Below are 13,862 nucleotides of genomic sequence, written 5' to 3' on the forward strand. Positions count from 1 at the left end.
TAGTTACAGTAGACTTAAATTTTCAATCCCATGCATATACATGAGTCTTCAGACTCTATCTGAATCATAGCTAAGAAAAATGCTGTGCTGGCCAAGAAAGGTTCTAGAGCCACTGTTCTAGAATAATCATCATATAATAGCTAGGTAGTACACTTTGATGTATTGGACCTCAAGTCAGGAAGACCTGAGTTCAAATTTGACCTCAGACACTGTATTAACTGTGTGATCCTGGGCAAGTCACTTAACCCTATTTGCTTCAGTTTCTTCAATGAATTATTTGGAAAAGAAAATGGTAAACCACTCCAGTATCTTTGCCAAGAAAATCCCAAATGGTGTTACAAAGGGATTGAGATGACTGAACAACAACATTATAGGTAGTCAAAATACAGGGACTGTATAGCCTTTTCAAGCACAGAACTTAGCTCCCAATTGGTTTATCCCTTCTACTCCAGTATTATGGGTTTTCCTTCCTTTTAATAGTATTTTATTTTTTTCAACTACATGTAAAGGTAGCTTTCAACATTTACTGTTATGTGATTTTGATTTACATTATTTTTTTATCCCACCTTCTTTCTCTTCTCCCTCCCCAAGATGGCAAGCAATTTGATATAAGGTTGGTTATACATGTACAGTTATATTAAACATAATATTCGTCATGTTATGAAAGAAGAATCAGGAAAAAAGGAGAAACCAACAAAGGAGAAGAAAAATCAACAAAAAAAAGAGAAAACAGTACATGTTGATCTGTATTCAGAGTCCATTGTTCTTTCTCTAGATGTGAATAGCATGAATCTTTTGGAATTGTCTTAGATCATTGTATTTCTGAGAAGAGCAAGATCTAGCAAAATTGATCACTGCACAATCTTGCTATTACTACATATGATTTTCTCCTGGTTCTACTCACTTCCCCCAGCACTAGCTTTTTCCAGATTTTTCTGAAATCAGTGTGCTCATCATTTCTTTTAGAACAATAATATTAATTACACTCATATACACTAATATTCATTATACTCATATACCACAGCTTATTCAGCCATTCCTCAACTGAAGGGACATCCACTCAAATTCCAGTTCCTTGCCACTACAAAAAAAAAAGTAGCTACAAACATTTTTGCACATGTGGAACCTTTCTCCTTTTTTATGAGCTCTTTGGGATACAGTTCCACTAGTAGTGGTATTGCTGGATCAAAGGGTATGCACAGGAATGACTAGATTAGTTCACTAGTTATGTCACTATATCAGTAATTTGACTGGCACAATACTGAATAAGTAAATTAATTTAGGTAGAATTGTCATTTTTATTATATTAACTTGACCTATCCATGAGCAATTAATATTTTTCACAATTCTTTAAATTTGAATTTATTTGTGTAAAAAAAGTGTTTTGTAATTTTATTCATATAATTTCTGGGTTTGTCTTGGCAGGTGGGCTCCCAAATAGTTTATATTGTCTACAGTTAATTTAATTTAAATGAGATCTCTTATTTTAGCTCTTGCTGCTGGGCTTCATTAGTAATATATGGAAATGGTGATGATTTATGTGGGCTTATTTTATATCCTGCAACTTTCTTGAAGTTATTTTTCTAATAAACAGTAGTCAATCAACATACCAGTTCTTAGTTTTATTGATTAATTCAATAGATTTCTTACTTTCACTTTTATTAATCTCTCCTTTGATTTTCAGAATTTCTAATGATATTTAGAGATTTTTAATTTGTTCTTGTTCTAGCTTTTTCAATTGCATGTCCAGTTCACTGATCAGAATTGTTTTCTTTAGTCAGTTTTTATCCTTCCTTTTTCAAACTGTTGATTCTCCTGCACACTTTGCATTCCTTTTCTTATTATTTCTTCTACCTCCCTTATTTACTTCTAAAATTCTTTTTGAGTTCTTCCAAGGAGGCTTTTTGGACTTGAATCCAATTCACATCCCATTTTAAGGTTTCATATATACTCATTTTTTTTCCTTCTCTGAGTTGATGTTTTGATCTTCCCTGTTATCACAGTAGTTTTCTATGGTCAAGATTTTTGTCGGTTTTTTTTTGCTCATTTTTTTGTGTGTGGCTATTTGGGACTTCTTATGCTAGGAGATACAGGCAGGGTCACCGGCTTTGAGTGCTGGGGCTTTAGGTACTTGATGACTTGTTCACTGGCCTCATTGTGCCCATTTCTGCCATGTTTCTAGGACTAGTAATTTGCCTGGGACTACAAGCTCTACCACTGGCATGCTATGCCATTATCCTGTTGAACCAGGACTAAGAGTTTTTAGTTGCTGAACTGTGCTATGGCTAAAAGCTTCCAGCTGGCTTACCTGGATACTATCTGTGCTGGGTTGCATTCCCCTTTTACCCAAGTGAGAGGTGCTTTTCCTGAAGTCCTTCCAAACTATCCAAACTATCCAACATGGAGGTTGTAAACCCTAATTTTCGATATGGGCTCTCAAATAGGATTGCACTGTTATCCCTGGGGTAACTTGTTCCATTGATCAAGAGATGCATCAATTGCTTTCATTCCATCTCTTTTTATGTTCTTTTGCTCCAAGATCTGTTCAGAGGCTTGATTTCACTTTTTTTTCTGAGTGGAGAAAGTTCAGTCAATGTCCTGGCTTTTTCTTACCTCTATCCATTATATCAAATTTAATAGACATTTGTTACCTTTTGCATGCTTTTATTATACTTCTACAATCTTTCCAATTCTTATCCTTCTATAATCATTCCAAAACTTAATATAGTTTATCCATTTTCTGCAATTGGCTTTGGTAAATTTAAACATTTGGCTGCTTGTCTTTCTACCCTAAATTATAGCATTTAGTCATTAACCTCACAACCTATGAATTTTCTTTAGCTCCTAACAATAGCTTCAGCATGTTTTCTGGCCATTGGAAGTAATCCATTATAAAGACAACAATATGCTGACAGAAATGTCAACAATATGATGATAGAAATGAGGTTGTCAAAGCATGAAATCCAGGTTGAAGTCACTAGTAGAATCATTTGGGAAACAGCAGTATGTGGTCTATTTTGAGAGAAGTATAAATAGCCTGAGTAGGCAAGTTGGGGTATGTAAAAGTCATATGCTTCAATATGTACACATGAAACTAGATACCTGGAAAGAGTCAAGAGTCCCACTGGAATCTGCTGGAAGCTTGTAAGGGCTTATTGTGCCAGTTACACTGTTAGGTGGGTAGGTGGGAGGCACTTTTTTCTAAGTGAAAAATTTACCTGGTAGATAAGAAACATGAAGTTCTCTACAAATGCTTTGTAAGTATGAAGTGATAGAGTTATTTATTTATTTAATTCTGAATTTATTATTCCCATAATGTAGAACAGAAAAACAGATAGTTGTTTATGAAACTACAAATTTATTATATACAACTTCCTATTCCTTTTAAATATATAATAAAGCTAGTATATAACTCTTTTTCCTTTTTTTCTTCCGTCTTTTACCTTTCCCCATCCCATGATGAAAAAACATAGATTCAGCTGCCAATTAATGATATATTTAGGGTGTATGAGGAATAAAAAACCCTGAGGAGACAGTTTTGGAGTAGTAATAAATTTATTAATTAGATTAGCTGATAATCAAATCAGTGTTTTCTCTCTATAACCAAAATCACAAAGGGAGGTTCTCAGTCATCTTAAATCCCTACCTTAACATGTGAAACTCAATCCAGATTGGTGACACACTAAAAATCTTCAGGTCTTCCTTCTGAGAACATGGCTTGATTATAAGACTTGATGCTTATAGAAATCTGAACAGGTGACTCTGTCTCCTACAGACCACTCTGGTTAGTTTTTGCTTTCATTCTAATTCACTAGGGTAACCTGGATCATCCTAAACATGTCTTTCTCCAGGGTAGGAACTAGCCTAGACTGGATTCTGTTTATATTCTAAATATTAAAACATAAAGTTAGGTTGTCCTACCCATGATTCAAAAGCATGTTCCTTTAATGGCTAAGAGTAATCCATCAATCAGTCATGTTCTTCAGAGACTGACTTTTTAACAAGAGGCCTTAATGAGAAAATTGAAGAGAAAAACCTAGATCCCAATTTAAAAATTGTTATTAATATAATAGTAAAATAATAATTTCAGGTGGCTTAAGGCTTTTGAAACTTACTATTGGACTACATATCATAATGAAGACAATTAATTTGCATGGTAAAACAGAAAGAAGATTGGATATTTCTAATTCTAAGTTAGATAGTTGTCTGAGACAAAGGACCATATGATTAAAGTCTAGATAAAATGAATTCAAAGAAGACTATGTACCATGAGATGAATGAAGAATGGATCTAGGCATAATCAGCAGAAATATCTGTAGCTTTCCAATATCAGTTTCAATTGTTCTTCCTTGCATATTACCTAACCCCACAGGTGCTTCTCCATGTTCCATATTGTATGTTCTGAGCACTATCTATACAAAACCATAGTAGATACTATAGGGAATCATTTCTTCAAAGGACATTTTTTTTCCCCAGGGTGGAAACTGGCCTGGGATTCTGTTGATACTGTTTATACTCTAAATAGAAGTTAGGTTAAAAGAAGTTTTCCTACTTCGGTAATGTCCCACCGAAGATTCAAAAGTATGTTTCTTGATGGCTAAGAGCAATTTTATCAATCAGTCATGTCCTTCAGAGACTGACTTTTAACAAAAGCTTTACCTTAATGAGAAAATTAAAGAGAAAAACCTGGATCCCAATTTAAAAATTGGTTATTAAGGAATAAATGCCAATTCAAGCAGGATGAATAAGTAGATCATATAATTAAGGAAAAGATTGAAGAGGATCTTATTAGGCATAATTAACAGAGAAGGTGGGAGATTTCTAAAAGCTATAGAATTATAAAAATAGCATTGTAAAATTGTAAGGGACTTCAGAGGGTTAATTAAGCATAAAAATCTGTCTGTCTCTGGTAAATGGCCATCCAGACAATTACAGTAATAGGGAATTCACTCTTTTTTTCAGGGAAGTCCATTACATGTTTTGGTAGCTCTAATAGTTAGGAAGTGTTGCCTTATATTGGATGTGAAATTTGCCTTCCTGTCATTTCAGATGTGGTTAGTGTGTTAGTGTAGTAGTGCAATGGTGACATATGGGGCAAGGGAAGGAAATTAATTTCCAGTCTTGAAAACTAAGCAGAAGATTTGAATTTAATATGCAAGAGAAGAGGAAGTTACCTAAGCTAGTATCACTAAGAAGAGCAGAAGGAAGGAAGGAGAAACTGAATCTGTTCTCCTCCTGACCTTTTACTCCTCTATTTCCTAACTGGTGGAATGTATGCTAGACCCCTTTCCTAAATTAACTAATCAGAGACATCATCAGGTATAAAGATACCTGCAGGATGTATCCAAGAATCCAGCAATGAATGTCAGAATCAAGATTCTTTTATAGAGAAACAAGACCGATGACATAATGGGGGAGGTACCTGGATGGGGATGACCTAACAGGGGGAGGAACCTAGGATGAGGATGACAAAATGGAGGCAGGCACCTAGGTTGACATAATGGAAGGAGATACTGGAGAGGCTCCTGATATTCTAATGATGTCTAAAATGGATAAAGACCTTTATCCCATCAAACATTAAGAGGGAATGAATATAGCCTAAGGTCTAAGATATAAGACCTTTATTCTATCAAACATTAAGAGGGAAGGGTTATAGCCTGAGGCAGAGTAACTGAATAGGACAATTAGGGAAACTGGGTCAGGATATTTAAAGGCAACTGTGGCATAACAATGTGACTTAGTCTCAATACTGAGAAAGCTTCATCCAATCAATCTCATTCAGCCCCCCCTCTTTTTCATCCGTTTGAAGATTTCTCACTCCAAAATATATATATCTATATCTATCTATCTATCTAAAATATATATCTTACACTGGGCATCTTTGTGACCTAGGCCTTCAGGCTGCTTCCTCTTCGGTATTAACTATAATCCACCCTCTACCATTTAGAACCAACCCACCCCTCACACACACACACACACACACACACACACACACACACATATACTCACACATCAGTGGAAGCTTTAGCTAAATCTTGAACTACTATAATTCATGCAAATTGTGTCCCCCTTGACTTTTGTGTGAACTCTGAAGCTCTCCTCTGACAGAGACCCACCCTTCAGGGCAATTAAGTGGTTTCATTAATATTAGCCCAGAACCACTCCCAGTAGCTCAAACTCCCAGTTATTGAGTGGCTTGAAACTCCCAAGTATTCTCTTTTCAATTGGAAATCTAGGCCTGAGGGCATTGACAATAGAAACCCCAGTCTTGGATTTCTTATAAAAAGACAATTAAAAACCCCAAATCTCAGCAGAAGTTCAAAGTAGAATTATGCTTTGCCAAGAGACCTCTCTTCTTGGCACAGCTGCCTACCAAGACTCTTGCCTGCTGTGAAAACATTCTCTTCTCAGTGACACCCTTTGTTGTTTGTCTGACAGGACCTCTAGCCGCCAAGGAGTCCGTTTTCGTAGCAAAGCTGGCTTCTCAGTGTCAATAAAAATCCCTTTTGCCATTCAGACTTGTTGGGTTCATGAATTCTTTCATGTTGGACCTGCACCTCCAACCAGAGGGGATTCTCACATCAATTCTCTACCACTAGACCCGTATCATAATGAGTAAGTGCATAAGTGGGTGACAGGCTATTGCTGCTTAAAACAATGAGCAAGAATCAGTGTCCACTGCTGAACATCAGAATCAGATCTCAGGTGACTTCGGGTTTTCAGGTTGACCAAGGTATTGGAATTTCACTCCTTGGAGTCTGGAAGAAGCAACTCTCACAGACGTATTAAAAATATAAGGACTAAATATGAGCAAAAGAGAAAGAATAAATAAAAGTGGAGTTTATTTGAAGGTTACTAGGGACAGTAACAGTAATCAGAAATCCCACCCAGAAGAAGGCTGGGGGGGAAGACAAGACTATCATAAATGCCTCTTGTCCAAACAGCTTTTCCTAGGATAAATACCAAAGAATGTTTTCCCCAAATTCTTGTTTATGTTTCCCCAAAGGAGTAGATGCAATGAGTAGAATCCTTGTCAGCGAGTATGATCTCTCCCATCAAAAACCCTAGAGCCTTAAAAGGAAAGGCTTTTACCCAATTAGTACAAATGTTAAAAAAACAAAAAACAAAAAAACTTAAGCCATTTGAAGCCCCTGCAAGGGGCACATATACAGGCCTTTTTTTTTTTTTTTTTTTTTTTTTTAACAATCCTTTAAGAATTTATTTGCCTTCTTTTCTTCCCCTGAAGTGAATTTGTCTTCCTTTAAGAAACAATAGAAACTTCTCCAGGGGCAGCTGGCAGTAATTGTTTTCCCTGCATACTTAAGGGAGAATTGTTTGACTGTTGAAAATCCCATTTCTTTCCATATAGTCCCCCATGATCATGCTGTTGTGCCATAGTTCCCTTTAATGTCCTGACCCAGTTTCCCTAATTGTCCTATTCAGTTACTCTGCCTCAGGTTGTAACCATTCCCTCTTAATGTTTGATGGAATAAAGGTCTTTATTCATTTTGGATATCATTAGAATATCAGGAACCTCTCCAGTACCTCCCATTATGTCATCCTAGGTGCCTCCCCCAATTAGGTCATCCCCATCCAGATACCTCCCTCATTATGTCATTGTTCTTGTAATCCTATAAAAGAATCTTATATCTGACATTCATGCTGGATTCTTTGAGACGATAGTCTCATTCAGCCCTGGAACCAAACCATGGATCCATTGGTCCCAGTATATCTCTCCATTTAATAAACTATTAATTGTTCTCTAATCTCTATCTTGCTCACTTTCTCTGGCATTATATTCTGGAGCTCCCCAGTGAGATATTAGAAAATGAGCAAGATTAGAGATGAGATTTTGAGGTCTCTGCCTTGGGCCTCAGGGTGGCTGCAGATCTGAATTCTTGGCCTGGAGAGGCTGGCCCCCCCCTGGATTTTTTTTTCCAGAGCCTCCGGGAAAGCAATTTCCTGCCACAACAGCCTGATGGTAAACACCCTCATTTCGGCCTCAGGAGCGTAAGTCTGGCTGGATACCTTTTGGGGTATCATCTGGTTAAGTCTTAAGACCTGCTCTGTTCTGTATGCTAGCATCTGGATTCCCAGAATTATGAAATGCTGATGGGCATAAATTCTGAGAGTAGGGTCTTCTGGATGCAGGGGACCCTACCTGGGTATCTAAAACACATCTGTGTGCCAGTTGGCACACTCTGAGCATTCCAGAGTATAAATCTGGTTGTCTTTTTTTAAGATACCATCTGGCTAAAAAAAAAAAAAGGCTCTGGTTGGATTATGAGAGGAAAGACTGGAGCCAACAACTTCCCTCAGGACTCTTTTTTCCAGATAGCCCCTGGTCTGTATTAAATGTTTTGACTGTGCAGTCTATGTGTGTTCTGTGTAATTTGTTTGTCTGTTTTGTTAAGCAATTAATGTTTTAATCAACAAGGAGCTGCTGTATGTTAAAAATTGGCAATCTAACCTGACAAGGTGCACTCCATGTGACAGCCCTTCTAACTCCACCAAGCTTCCCTACCTCCACTTCTCACAGCTAACCTTTGTAGAGTGTCAAGTCCCCCAAGATTCAATCTGCCAGTCAAAGACAGGCCCCAACCTCATGGGATATCTTCTTTTTCCTGGTAAATGGCAAGTTTACTAGGATCTTGCCCCCTTATGTCCCCTATTTCCAACAAGCCAATTTCCTCTTTCTTCCTTCTCTCATCCCATCTCTTCCCCTCACACCATATCTCCCTATCTCTGCCTGATGCTAACATACTTGCTCCTTCTCTGACATACTCTTCTAATTTTTTTAAAACATACTTCCAAACCAATAACCCTTCTAACTATTTAAACTATTAATTGCTTTTGCAAATCAATCTTTCTTTTCCCTTGTCTTTAAATCCCTTTTATTTTTACTTTAAACTTTAAGATTCACAATAACTTTAGACCAAATTTCATAAAACTTATACATTTATCCAGCAGAGCTGACAAAATTTTAAGGCATAACTCATAGTTTTACAAATTACCCAATTTACTTCTAGAAAGCAACATACCATTTAATTAGGGGGGATACAAATGTGACCACACCTAAGGTAAGCTATTGGCACTTTGTTTTAATAACCTATATTTTAAACTGAATTAAATCAAATACAAATGTTGCAGACAAACTGAATTACTAATTGATTGTGTATGTATACATATATATGCACACACACACACATTTAAAAAAATTTTTTTAATTACTTCTCAGAAGTTTAACTAGATAAGGAGGCTTTTTTCCCCCTGCTAGAGTTTTTTCCTCCAAAGCAATTGACATCAGCTTCTTTTGTTCTCTTTCTTACCTCCCACCAGGCAGAGCTGCAACTTGAATCAGATAAGGTATTGCCCCCTCCTTTTTTTTTTTTAATAAGCTTCTCTGCCAGATTTTAAAAACAGCCAAGTTTTTTTTGTTTGTTTCTTTTTTCTTTCAAATTTCTGCAAATAGGTTACAATTAAGTCCAATAAGAAGTTAAAACCACAAGTATTTTTTTATGCTAAGCACCTTTGCAATATTGAAATGATCAATTGACAACTTTCTTAAATTCCCAATAATATAAAACTGCTTTTCCTCTCATATCTCAAATAATGAATTTCACTAAACTGATAGAGTATAGTTTCTTTCTCTTCTCCTGGCCCCATGTATCCCTACTGTAGTCAAGGAATGCAAAACATTGTGTGGGACAAGACCACCAGCTCAAATAAATCAAGGAGATTTTTCAAAGCAAAACCAGAAAGGAATTTTATTTCGATCTCTCGAGAAAGGGTGTCTCCCTCTCCACAAGCAGTTAGGCAAGAAGAGGCAAAACCCAGTTAACAGACAAGAATTATATATGGGCCTGGGCTAACACTTCCTATAGGCTGGATCTTTGCCCTGATTAGCCAGGACAAATGACCTCACATTCTAAGTCATAAATGAAGAAAAACTTTTAACCCAACCACTTCTTTAGATTACTAAATTACCTTATATGGGAGTTTCAGTGCCAAGGTGGTCCCAATTTAGTCTCACAAAGAAAAGGTCCCACTCCTTGTAAACCTTGTGATGTTTGGAGAAAGAAACCTGGCCGTGGGACACAGCTGAGCTGACCTTCAATCAATCTTTAGAATACTGTTCTCTATTTGTGAGACAGCTTTCACAGTTCACTTCATTCAGTTTCATGCATTTTAGCTCTCATGTAACATTATCAGAATTAAAGTCTTTGTACTAAAGAATTCTTTTTCACCTTTCTTCTTTTACTTTGCTTCTAGTTTCTTTGAATATGCATCCAACTGGTGGGCTGCCTGCTCAAGAGCTGCTACTTGCTCCTCAGTTAAGGTGGTCTGTCCAAGATTAGGCTGAAATGCTGCATATTTCTGTTTCAGGTCCTTTAGGTTTCTACTTATGTTTACTGAAATATCTTTCATTTCTTGATACTTCAGTCTGGTCAGTTTGTTTATATTTTCCAGAAGTTTATAGTCTTCACTGGTGGCTCTCAGGTTTCAGTTCAGATACCTAGACATCTTGGAGAATATGTCCTGGCATAGTCCTGTGATGTCTGCTTCAGCGGGCTCCAAGTCCTCCTAAGCCAGGGGTCCTCAAACTTTTTAAATAGGGGGTAGTTCACTGTCCCTCAGACTGTTGGAGGACCGGACTATAGTAAAAACAAAAACTATGAACAAATTCCTATGCACGCTGCATATATCTTATTTTGAAGTGAAGAAACAAAACGGGAACAAATACAATATTTAAAATGAAGTAAAGTTATATCAGCAAACTGACCAGTATTTCAATGGGAACTATGCGCCTGCTTTTGGCTAATGAGATGGTCAATGTCTGGTTCCATATTTGTCACTGCTAGTTGTAACAAGTGATGCAAGTGTGCATCCATTAGTCTTGATCTGGTTGGAGATTTCAAATGTTTCATTCTAGAAAAAGTCTGTTCATAGACATAAGTGCTGCCAAAGATGGTTACCATTTTGAGTGCATGGTTCCTGAGATGAGGATATGTCTCAGAGGGGAGAGATGCATAGAAATTATAAAGGCTGCTTGACTTGAATGCGTCTTTCAGAGAGTCACAATTCTGCAGTTCAGCCAGTTCCATTTGGTAAATTGTATCCACATTTTCAATGTCAATAGAAAATGGGTTATGGAAAAGCTGTATGTCCTGTTCATGGAGATGAAGCTCTTTAAATCCAAATTGGAACTCTTTTTGCAATTTTTTTAGTGAATCCACACATGCTTTGTTTGGGAATGCAATCAGCGGTTTTTCCAATAACAGATTTTGAGTTGTGGGGAGATGGCAGAAGTTTTCCTCCTTCACTTGTTTAATGAGGAGGCCTAATTTTACTTTAAATACTTTGACATGTGATTGCATATCACAGATGAGCTTCCCCTTTCCTTGAAGTTGCATATTGAAATTGTTGAGTAGCTCTGTTACATCTGTCAGAAAGGCAAGGTGCCATTTCCATTCTGCATCATTGAGCTCTGGTACTTCTTTGTTTTTTGAAAGCAGAAAAGTTGTAATTTGTGGAAGTAAGTTATAGAAACATTTCAAAACTCTTGACTCAGCCAATGAACTTCTGTGTGATATAGAACATCTTCATACTCAACATTAGCTCAGACAGAAATTCCTGAAATTGTCTGTGATTTAGTGCATTAGCTCTAATGAAGTTAACATAAGATACCACAATTTTCATAACAGAGTCCCATTTCAGTGATTTACTACACAGCGCTTGTTGGTGGATGAGACAGTGTATGGCTATTGGATGAGAATGGTTATGTTTGCCCATCTCTTGGTTAATGTGAGCAATTACTCCTTTCTTAGACCCCACCATGCTAGGAGCACCATCAGTTGTCACGCTGGCTAGTTTAGCCCAGTCCAGCTCCAAACCATTCATAGTTTGGCAAACCTTTTCATAGATATCCTCTCCTGTAGTTGTTCCTTTGATGCTTTTCAGTGCAGCAAGCTCTTCTACGACTTCAAAATAATCATTCATCCCACGAATAAAAATTAGAATTTGTGCAGAATCACAAACATCATTGCTTTCGTTGAGTGCCAAGGAAAAATATGAATTTTTTTATGGAGTTTTGCAAATGCTGATGCAGATTGTCTCCCATTTCTTCAATCCTCCATGTAATTGTAGGTCCTGAAAGATTCACTGTACTAAATAAATTGGCCTTCTTTGTACACATCTCTTTGGCAACAGAAAGAAGGCATTCTTTAACAAATTCTCCCTCCACGAATAGTCTGCCAGTGCATGCTATTAGCTTGGCAACTTGAAAACTTACTCGCAGTGATGAAATATTTAGCTGTTTCTGTTTCACAAAAGTATTTTGCTGAGTTGTCAATGTATTTTTCAGTTTTAATATTTTATCTTTTCTCACTTCTCCAACCAAATAATCATATTTATCTTTATGTTGAGTTTCATAGTGTTGACACAAATTATATTCTTTGAACGTAGTATCTGGCATATCAGACATACAGCTCTTTCCTTGTACTGCATGAAAAAGTAATCATAAGTCCACTATTCTTTGAATATCCTACACTCAGAGTCAATTTTTCTTTTTCTTGACTTCATTATTTCCTAGGGATTCCAAATTGCTATTAGTAAAATATCAATATCAATACACACACACACACACACACCCCGCTACAAAAATAATATACTAGCAATAAACTGCCCACACAGAGACATATAGACCGCAAATGCCGAATTTCCTCCAAGCTGCCTCTGTGCTGTGATGCCTCCGCTTCCCCCACTCTTTCTTCCGCTCTGTTTGTGGTGGTTGATGTTACTGTACAAGCCCACAGGCTGTCAGTTCTCCATCTTCTGCATCTCTTTTCCTTCCCCACACCATACACCCCGGTCTGGGAACTCACCTCACTTTGGTATCGCCTCATACTCTGTCTCCACCACCTCAGCCCAGTGCCGGAAGTGTGTGTTGCTAATGCGAGTTTAGGTCGAATGTCACTGCCGGTCTGATTTTGTCATAACCCAGGGACCACATAAATGTCCTCAGCAGGCTGCATCTGGCCCATGGGCCATAGTTTGAGGACTCCTGATCTAGAGTTTCCAAGTCAAAGAAAAAGTATTACAACCAGAAAAAAATAATTCAAATACCAAGCAGTCACATTCTAACGAATCACACATGATTTAGCAGCCACCTCTTTAAAGGAGCAAAGAATTTCGAATTTTGAAATATTTCAGAAGGCAAAGAATTTGTAACCAGGCACTATATATAGCACTATGCTGGAGATTGTGAGTAAGATATAATGGAAAGCATAAGTGATAATTCAATCCTGGTCTTAAAGGAGCAAGCAAACAATCCTGTTCAATGGTCTCAAGCTCAATAGAAATGAAGGTCACCAATCATAATACAAAGTCAGTGCAAGCTGCCTATTGAATTGTTTTAAAATGTAATATTTTTATTATATTTTATTTATTTTGTTAAATACCTCACAATCACATTTATTTTTATTTGGGTTGCATTCAGTATTGTTGTGGGCCAAATGTAGCTGGTGGGATGCATTCACCCCTTTAGTACAGTTGAAAAGATAAGATATATACATGGAAAAGATTTTTTAAAATTTTATGATATTTCAATATTCCTAAGAATCTGTGAATGTATTCTTGTTAGGTTTCCTTCAAACAGATAAAAATTGTGACTATTTCACACCTTTGTGGATAGTTTTATGGTCTTTGGTGTTTGCAGAAAAAGAAATCATTTTGTGGGGTAACTCTTGGTTCCCTTCACAGATAACAACAATTACTAGGTCATACTGGAAGTGGTTCCCATTTGATAAGACCCACTTATACTTTTTTTGCATAATCTTTCAGAACCTAGAGTCACTTCTATG

The 13,862-nt window shown here is 37.0% G+C and overlaps 1 pseudogene; it reads right to left on the reverse strand.

Moving 5' to 3' along the window:
* Positions 1 to 10,188: 10,188 nt before the first annotated feature.
* LOC100927262 lies at positions 10,189 to 12,905 on the reverse strand (annotated as a pseudogene).
* Between the last annotated feature and the right edge of the window lie 957 nt (positions 12,906 to 13,862).

This window comes from Sarcophilus harrisii, chromosome 3 (assembly GCF_902635505.1).
Source record: "Sarcophilus harrisii chromosome 3, mSarHar1.11, whole genome shotgun sequence".
In the NCBI taxonomy this organism is placed as follows: Eukaryota; Metazoa; Chordata; class Mammalia; order Dasyuromorphia; family Dasyuridae; genus Sarcophilus; species Sarcophilus harrisii.